This window comes from Macrobrachium rosenbergii, chromosome 53, assembly GCF_040412425.1.
Source record: "Macrobrachium rosenbergii isolate ZJJX-2024 chromosome 53, ASM4041242v1, whole genome shotgun sequence".
NCBI lineage: Eukaryota > Metazoa > Arthropoda > Malacostraca > Decapoda > Palaemonidae > Macrobrachium > Macrobrachium rosenbergii.
Window position 1 is genome coordinate 45289342 of NC_089793.1, and position 10000 is coordinate 45299341.

General features: G+C 36.5%; 1 protein-coding gene across 3 annotated transcripts in view; it reads left to right on the plus strand.

Annotated features, from left to right (window-relative positions):
• LOC136834430 (putative neural-cadherin 2) overlaps positions 1 to 10000 on the plus strand; it is a 582131-nt gene that overhangs the window by 277295 nt on the left and 294836 nt on the right. The gene's annotated exons all lie outside the window — the stretch shown is intronic.

The window sequence follows — 10000 nt, forward strand, 5'->3', positions numbered from 1 at the left end:
TAAATCTAATCCTTCGGGCCAGCCCTAGGAGAGCTGTTAACCAGCTCAGTGGTCTGGTTAAGCTAAGATATACTTAACTTTTTACTACGAGAGATTTTAAGCATAGGAAACATTAGTAAGTCCCCTAAACTAGCATTTGAGCTGGAATAACCATCAGTATGAAAAATTATTTATTTTTTTTGGCTTTTGGCCACCTTTGTCTCTTTTGGTTATACTGTGCGATGGCTTAGTGGTCAAAGTCATTGTTTGTTTTCATTCTTAAACCAGGCAGCTGTTCGAATCTCATTGTTTACGAAGCTCTTATCAAGTATAATTACCCCTTGGTAAGGTACACCCAGGGATAATTATAACTGATAAGTGCTTCTTTAGCAGTGAGATTCGAACCGCTGCCTGATTTAAGAATGAAAAGATATAGTGACTTTGACCACTAAGCCATTGTGTTTCTCGTTTTTTTCTAAACCAGGCATCGGTTAGAATTCCAATGGTTATGAAGGACTCATCAATTATTATTCCCCTTGTGTGTAAGTTATTCCTGATGTATAGTGAATTGGATATTTAATGATATATACATACATACATACATACATACATACATACATATACATACATACATACATACATACATACATACATACATACATATATATATATATATATATATATATATATATATATATATATATATATAGCAAAGGGCACCAGAGGGAGACTTTTGCAGCATTTCATCATTTATTTGACAGCGTTTCGAGGCTAAGCCTCATCATCAGGCTGAAACATACAAACATTAAATGATGTAAAATCGACTCGACTAACTAATTGTAAAAGCAACGATCAATAAAAGTTAAATTGTTAAGGACATTGGTTAAAAATGAGTGTATCGCTCCGACAGTGTTTTGATTGACCTGTTCTTGTGTTGAATTTCCAGCTCCAACAGTCTCCTCGTAGCATCAGCATAAAAGAGATTGGTATACAACGATGCTTTACACAGTTTGAATCTAACGAACTTGGGCACCACGTTGTTAAGTTCGCAATACTGAAGAAATCCGAGGTCCTGTTCCGCTTTTCGAAGACTCCGCGTAGCTTTTTCCAAATTACGACATGTTCCAGGGAGCGCTGGGGGATATTGCAACCTCAATAAGGAGTGGAAATTGTCAAGGCCAGATGAACGAATTCTCAGCAGGAAAAGGGTAGCAAAGACGAGTCGTAGGAGTGCCATGATGAAGGAAGGACGACGTCGAAAGAGGTGCGCCAAGAGGTTCATATAAAACTTCCAGAACACCAGCCACTGGCAGAATATACAGCAAAGGGCACCAGAAGGAGACGTCTTGCAGCATTTCATCATTTATAATTAATTAGTCGAGTCGATTTTATATTATTCAGTGTTTGTATGTTTCAGCCTGATGATGAGGATTTGCCTCGAAACGTTGTCAAATAAATGATGAAATGCTGCAAAAGTCTCCTTCTGGTGCCCTTTGCTGTATATTATTCTGCCAGTGGCCGGTGTTCTGAAGTTTTATATATATATATATATATATATATATATATATATATTTATATATATATATATATATATATATATATATATATATATATATATATATATAAATATACTGTATATATATACACTATATATATACAGTATATATATATATATATATATATATATATATATATATATATATATATAATATATATATATGTCGGAGGACTTTGTAGAGGTCTGTGGCACGGGTTCAGATCTGCAGCCGACTGGTCAGAGAAGGCGGACACTTTGCTATCTGTGTAGACACCCCGGGATTACGTATGTAATCAACGGATAGGTTTGCTGAAAGCAAATGGGTGTTACAGACTAATACACACATAAACAAAGCCACTCCAACATCTTCTAAAAACATAACAGACACCTCACATGTCTCGAACTGTCGACCTAACCACCCAGTTCTCCTCGCTGTTGGGAGAAATGGAGCTGGGGATTGGTACGATACAAGTACACATCGTTGCGATGTCAGGCAGGGCAGCTGATCGAGGCTACGGCCTACCCCAGCGCTAAATCAAAGTCCTTCAAAAAGAAGGCATCGTGCTTACCCCATACAAAAAAATTGGAAAGAGCACGCTAAAACAAAGACGATAATATATATATGTATATATATATTATATATATATATTTATATTATATATATATATATATATATATATATATATATATATATATATATATATATATATATATATATATATATATATATATATATATATGCACACACTAGCTGACAAACCCGGCGCTGCCCGGGAAAACTCTGAGCGACAACTAGTAAACTCTCTCCCTCTCTTTCTCCTCCCTAACACTCCCTCTGCTCTCTCTCCCTCTCCTCCTCCTCCTGCTCCTCCTCCTGCTCCTCCTGCTCCTCCTCCTCCTCCTCCCTAACACCCCCTCTATGCTCTCTCTCTCTCTCTCTCTCTCTCTCTCTCTCTCTCTCTCTCTCTCTCTCTCTCTCTCTCTCTCTCTCTATGCTATATTAAAAAGTTTACAAAACAACAACATCCGTGGACATTTATACAAAACTTTTTGACAAATCGCAGTTTTCAGGTGAGAATTGATGATGTTCTGCCTAGAACATTTCCACTTGAAAATGGTGTTCCACAGGGAAGCGTCCTTAGCGGCACACAGTTTACTTTAGCAATTAATGATGTCAGTAATAATCTACCTATTGGTATTAAAAGTAACCTGTATATGGATGGCAATGGATCTAAATCAGAGCACGGAGTGGGATATGCTGCAGTGTCCCAAGACAAAACTTATCAATTCTCTCTGCTTAATAATGCTTCAATATTCACAGCAGAATTGTGTGCAATTGCGTCAGCTATAAAAAATAATTAAAGAAACATCATTCAATAATTTTGTGATCTTTAGTGACTCGAGAAGCGCCATAGAAGCTATTTAGAGTTACAAATCAAAAAATGATATTGTGCAACAAATTAGATTATTTCTCCATAACTTATATGATAATGGAAAAAAAATGTAGAAATATGTTGGAGCCCTGCCCATGTAGGGATCAAAGGAAATGAAGAAACAGATAAAGCAGTCAAAGAAGCAACCCACATGATAAGATCAAATGTGAATATTCTAGTTATTGATTATGTAACACACATAAAAGTGGGTATCATAAATAAATGGCAGTATATATGGAATGAAGAACTTGAAAGTAATAAATTGAAACAAATAAAACCTAATTTTAAAAATGGAGTTCTTCATATCAGAGAGAGAGACACGCACAAGTAATTCTAACACGTCTCAGAATAGGCCATACTCTTCTGACACATGGACACTTAATGAGCAGCCCACGTGGCCCGGCTCCCGAGTGCTTAGAGTACCAGGTGATAATACCGGTCAGACATGTATTGTGCCAGTGTCCAAGGTATGACCAACAGCGACTGTCAACTTTTGGAAACAAGTCAATGAATGAGATTTTGTCAGAATCTTTTACATTTTCAGTTGTTCCGATTTTATTGCTTATGCGGAACTGTGGTTTAATTAATAAAATATAAAAAATAAGTAAATAATAAAAGCACGAAAATCCTTATAGCATTTGTCAAATTTAAATTAAAATTTTTTTAATATTAATTATGAATTTTAATATACCTTTTTAGTGTGGAAACATGAGTTATTGTGTTTGTGTTACAGTATGAGAATGTGTACCTATATGGTATTTTATTCTGGTTAAACTACTACTACTACTACTACTACTACTACTACTACTACTACTACTACTACTACTATTCTCTCTCTCTCTCTCTCTCTCTCTCTCTCTCTCTCTCTCTCTCTCTCTCTCTCTCTCCTGTTAAGATAGTTGCTTTAATTGCATTGCCCAGCATTTTTGACATTTTATATTCCACCCCTTCTTACCCACCATTCCTACTGGGGCTGAACTTGGGCTCCAAGGGCATCGGGAGCGTCACCATTCATCTCAGCGACCTCGTGAACTATGGATTAGACACTAACATCTGTCATTTCGGTTATTTCTACATGTCACCCCCTTCCCACAACCCCCCTTTGATGCCAGTGATGTCTTACCCCTACAGTATTATTTTCCAGATAGAAAGTCATATGAATACCAAGTTGGGTGGAAATTGCTCAGTGCTTTTCAGAGTTATGCTGGAACACACACACGCACACACGCGGATACATACATACATCCATTTACATATATATATATATATATATATATATATATATATATATATATATATATATATATATATATATATATATATATATATATATATATATATATATAGAGAGAGAGAGAGAGAGAGAGAGAGAGAGAGAGAGAGAGAGAGAGAGAGAAACACGTGTTTTGTGCACATCAATCTCCATATGTTTGGCGGGGACATGCGCCCCAAAGACTTCAGTGTGATTATATTTCTTTGTACTGGAGCGAGGCTTCATATTGTAATACGACTACGGCTTTGCATTTCTGTTGTATTAGTGAAGGATTTTATATATATATATATATATATATATATATATATATATATATATATATATATATATATATATATATATATAATGTATATACATATATATGTAATTGCAATAGCCATAATGCCCTCTTCTCGAATTCTACGCGCTTTTTGGATACGCTTGCCACTACAAAGCCTTAGATTCAAGTGCAAGATTTTTAAATAATTATTATGTCCGGTGGCGTGCAACGAACCCGTGTCCCATAATCATAACGAGGTCACGTTGCCGACCTAACCACGAGAAGGATAAAAGTCTGTTGCCTCTCATACATAAGTATACCTATCGAATTCAGATGTATTTATTAGAGCTGGAGCAGACCCATCCTCACCATCGTACCCAAGTGGGCAATCGTTTTTATTGCTTTTAGACTGAAATATGTGTAGAAGCTGCTGGTCACTTTTTACCAGATACATATGTAATTGTAATAGCCACAATGTCCTCTTGACTCTCGAATTTCTTGACACTTGGATCAAGGCTTTGTAGTGACAAGCGTATCCAAAAAGGGAGAATAATTCGAGAAGTTAAGAGGGCATTGTGGCTATTACAATTTGTATCAGGTAAAAAGTGACCAGTAGATTCTACACACACACACACACACACACACACATATATATATATATATATATATATATATATATATATATATATATATATATATGTATATATATATATATATAATATATATGTATATATATATATATATATATATATATATATATATATATATATATATATATTTAGAAACATATACATGTATATATATACATATATATGTAGGTTCACTACAGTGTTAGGTCACTCCAAGACTGAAGCTGAAATGCTATTTCAAAACGTGCCTTAGAAACCAATCACATATGATGTTGAAAGAAATCTTCAAGAAAAATCACATGAATTGGTATTAATTTCACAACATCCGCTTCTGCTTTAGGAAAACACGAAGTATTTATGTGTCTCCCTTAAACTATGACCCACGACGGCTGGTAGCACAGTCAGTGCTCATCACATGGTGCACTGCGGGCATTACTGAAGGTTATTTGCAGGGACCCTTCGGCTACCAGCTGCACCTACTTTTTTAACCTCTTGCTTTACTTCCGCCTCCTTCAATCTTACTGTCCACCACTCCATATACCTCTTCTTACTGTCTTAAGGGCTGAATAGCCAAAAGTGTCCCAGTGCTTGGCTTGACAGCCTAAATGTCACAAAATTAATTTAACTAAGACTCAGACTCCACCCCATAAAAAGTGATTGCCAAATGTTACGAGATTTGGAAACGATGTTGTTATACTTCTGTCTTGTTACGGCGGCACAGAGCTGACGTAGCTCCGACAGGTGTTCTTTCGAAGAGTATGAGTTAAACTACAGTCAAACTATCATAAACACATGTTGGCGACTTACTGCATGCATATTACAAATAGGTGGAAAATAAGTCACTGACGTAAGTAACAAATGTTCGATAACCATATGAATCAATGGTGAGGGCTACCAATAAGTCGCAGACTTGTATGCAACTTGTTCGTGATGTGTGTGCAGTAATGGCCAATTTGTGTTTATGACACGTTTACTTCAGTGTAGATGCACCCAAAGAAGGAGAACCAAAATGTTAACTCCCATTTTGAGAATGATTCATTCCAAATAATAATGACTCCTGCCAATTTGCTAGAGAAATATATAATAATTTTGTCCGTTTTTGCAAAGGTATATTAAATCCAGCAAGCCATTACTCTGCAGGGAAATGGAGGAACATAATTACTGAATTATGAAGTTGAAGCGAAATTTGGGCGAAGTTATGTAATAATACTTACATCATAGCTCGTAATTCATTCCAAAGCAAAATTAGAGAAAGTTCAAGAGTAAACAGTGCTATTCTATATCTCAGAGATATATTATGTCGGGTAGTGGTTTTTCTGTATCAGACTTTTTCTTTACGATTTTTATTAACCGTTTCCAGGTAAGAATAATCTGAGGGAACGTTTCAGTAGATTATTTTTTCCTGATTCATCAAGATAAATAGAAATGGAATGGCACAGATTTGATAATAGACTGAATGAACGAGTATTCAGCTCTCTCTCTCTCTCTCTCTCTCTCTCTCTCTCTCTCTCTCTCTCTCTCTCTCTCTCTCTCTGTCTTAGAATATTTCGATGTATGTGTATTGTTTTACTTATGCTTGTAGCATAAAGTGGGCGTTTGATTCTTCACTCCCGCAGCTCACAATCTCAGAACAAATGAATAAGAGCAACAAATCGTAAAAAGAAGGAAAAGATTGTTCATCTTGTAGGCGCGCAACATATTTTTCTGCTGTGAAGATACTGCGGTTGACCAGATAGGCCAAATCGAGCCGAGTCCTGCAAAGAAGTGCCAGTGGTACCAGAGAGGAAGGCTGGGAATCTCACATCTTGGAAGTGAGTGATAGGAAGGGCTTTCAACCCGTTGATCCTCGAACTCTCGGGGACGAGAGAGTGGAGGAGGCTTACAGGCAAGGCGCTCGCGAGACCAATGCCTCTTGGAAGGTCCATAAAAGAAGCAGAGGGAGGCGGTCGGACTTTTTATTTCTCGTGGCTGGAGAAAGTATGCGAAGGAAAGCACTCTCGGAGGTATTTGTTAAGCCATGGATGCTGTTCGTATATTTTCTTATCTGCCTCCGGTGGTATTTGCGCAAATTCGTAGTTTCTCGAGCTTCCTATTTGTTGCACACTCAGGGGGGTTAAGGAGAAAAAGAAGACCTTCCACTCAGTTTTATAAAGCACAGAAACAAAACATTGAGCCCTGAGAGATCTTTTACTTCATTTCCAAGAAAATATTCGCTAATCTATCTGTGATACAAGTTTGATTAGCTTTGCTCTCAACAAGAGCAAAAGGCACTGAAAATATTGCTGATTCTAGAGAGAAAATTTTGAATTTTGAATTTTGGTTGGGAAACCAATTTCCTACACGCTTAAATTACAACAATTTGTTAACCGGCATTCCAGCATATTACCCCTCCAGGAGAACAAAAAATATTGACAGTTTGGTTACGCAAACATTTCGTAAAAAATGGTGTCAATTTAAAACTGACAAATAATTACCAAGGCTTGAAGGCTTCGACTTTTGAACTCAACTCTGCTACATTTTTTTGCAAGCCTATTCTTTTATTTGGTTCTGCAGTAGGAAAAAGGAATTATTTTTGTACACTGAATATACACGGCCATACACACGTATAAAACACACGCACATACAAAGCTAAGCTAAAGAACTTGTATCACAGGTAGATGCTCCCATAGGCACACACCCACATACATATATATATGTGTGTGTGCGCGCGAGCGCGTGTGACTGCCAGTCCGTCTGCGTGATTTTTCCACAATACGATTTTTTTTACGAGATGATGGCTCCAGAATGTGTTATCTTCCTGTTCCCAGGAATTCTTTTGGAGTAATGTTACCCTGACCCACCGACATTCAAGGGGCTTATATGCCGAAGGTACAGGGCATTTCTTATTGACACCTTTAAATGTATTGATTAGACCTAAAGCTGCTTAACTATCATAATTCAGAATTTCATATATACGTAATACATGCATACAAACACACCCACCCACACACACACACACATGTATATATATATATATATATATATATATATATATATATATATATATATATATATATATATATATATATATATATATATATATATATATATATATATATATATATATATATATATATATATCATTGATATATATATAATAAATACATTGACAAGAAATGAAAATGTTCTTGTGGGTCAAATGTTAAATTTCTAGTTGTAGGCAAGTATAGTTTATAACATTTAACCTTCAGAGCAAGTTCAGACCAACTACTCTCTCTCTCTCTCTCTCTCTCTCTCTCTCTCTCTCTCTCTCTCTCTCTCTCTCTCTCTCTCTCTCTTATTATTATTATTATTATTATTATTATTATTATTATTATTATTATTATTATTTTCCCTCTTAACAGAAGGACGAAAAGCCCATTGATAATAGCGAGTAGGCCTATAACTAGGGGAAGAATGATTACGCTATTATTTCAAAACTAACAGCTGCAGCTGTCATAAAGAGACCATTTACAGTGACGTATATTTGCTTCGGCAGATATTGTACCAATAAGACTTGATTTATGCCTCCAAAGTGAGACCAAAGAAAAAATGAATCTTCCAGCTGAAACACGAAGATACTAGTAAGTGTTTCCAGAGGTGTTAAGATTAGACTCAAGGTAATTTTCATGCGATCTGCTCGTTTAGTCATAACTCTTACCAACCAAAGTCGCCGAGGTGGATCCTGGGACGGAGTTTGGGATGGGTTGGGCTTTTAGTAGACGTCATGGCCCCGGCCTTTGCCTAGTATAGCTTGGAGATCTGTGGTAGGATTGAGAAAGTAAGACAGATGACAGATGGTTCGTTGGGCAAAGAACAGTGTGTATAAATACAAGGAAAGAACTGTATGTGCCATACAAGGCCTTGACCAAGCAATATGGAAGGTGTTGAGGGTGAATATTATAGAGGATGAATTGGTAAGAGCAATAGAAGATTTTTTTGATGGAAGTGAAGATGTTTTAGAGTTTGTAGGCGGGAGAGTGACCGGTTTTCGTGTAAAAAAAAAAAAAGCTGATTCAAAGGTGTATAAGGTCTTCAAGGATGTCGAATGTCCTTCTGGACGGAGTTACAAAAGAAATCAGGTAAAGAACAGTAGATATATGTTTAAAGGTGTGTGATGAGGTGGGCTGTAAATGGAGTGTGGAAGGGCTGTTGCTTGCAGACGATATAGTGCTGATTCACTTGATACTAAAAAAAAAAAAAAAAACTGTAGAGTTTAGTACAAGAGTTTGAAAGTGTTTGCAAGAAGAAAAATGTTCGGGTGAATGTGAACAAGAGTAAGGGTATGAGGCTAAATGGTAACTAAAATAATTAAACAGTGAATGTTAGTATGATTGTAGAAAGAAAGGAAGCCGAAGATTCTTAAATATGTTCAGGAGTAAATGCTGTGGATGATGTCAGGATGAGAGAAGAGTTGAGTCACAGACTAGGTGAAGCAAAAAAGGTGGCAAAATTTGTGTAGAAGATAGAGGAAACTTGAGGCATCTATAGAAGGCAATGTTGAAATATATGAAGGTAAGGTAGAGTATGTAGAATGAGAGTTGAAATGGTTACCACAGGTGAAAAGATGGATCAGAGTGTTTTGGAATGGTTCAGTTTTGCGGAGGGAATGGAGAATGATCGGATGTGAAAAAAAAGAGTACAATTTGGAATTATTAGGAGGAATGAGGACTGTAAGACCCCAAAAAATGGATAGATGGTGAGTGCTTGCTAAATAGAGTTAAATGGCGTAGTGAATGTAGGGGGTTTGACTTAATGCTGGTGAACCTTCTGAGCAGGAGAACGATGTCGCTAATGTTTGGGATATTTTCTTCTCAGTGGTCATACACGATTCAGCAATTTAAGTGTGAATGTGGCGGGGATCTTGGCTTT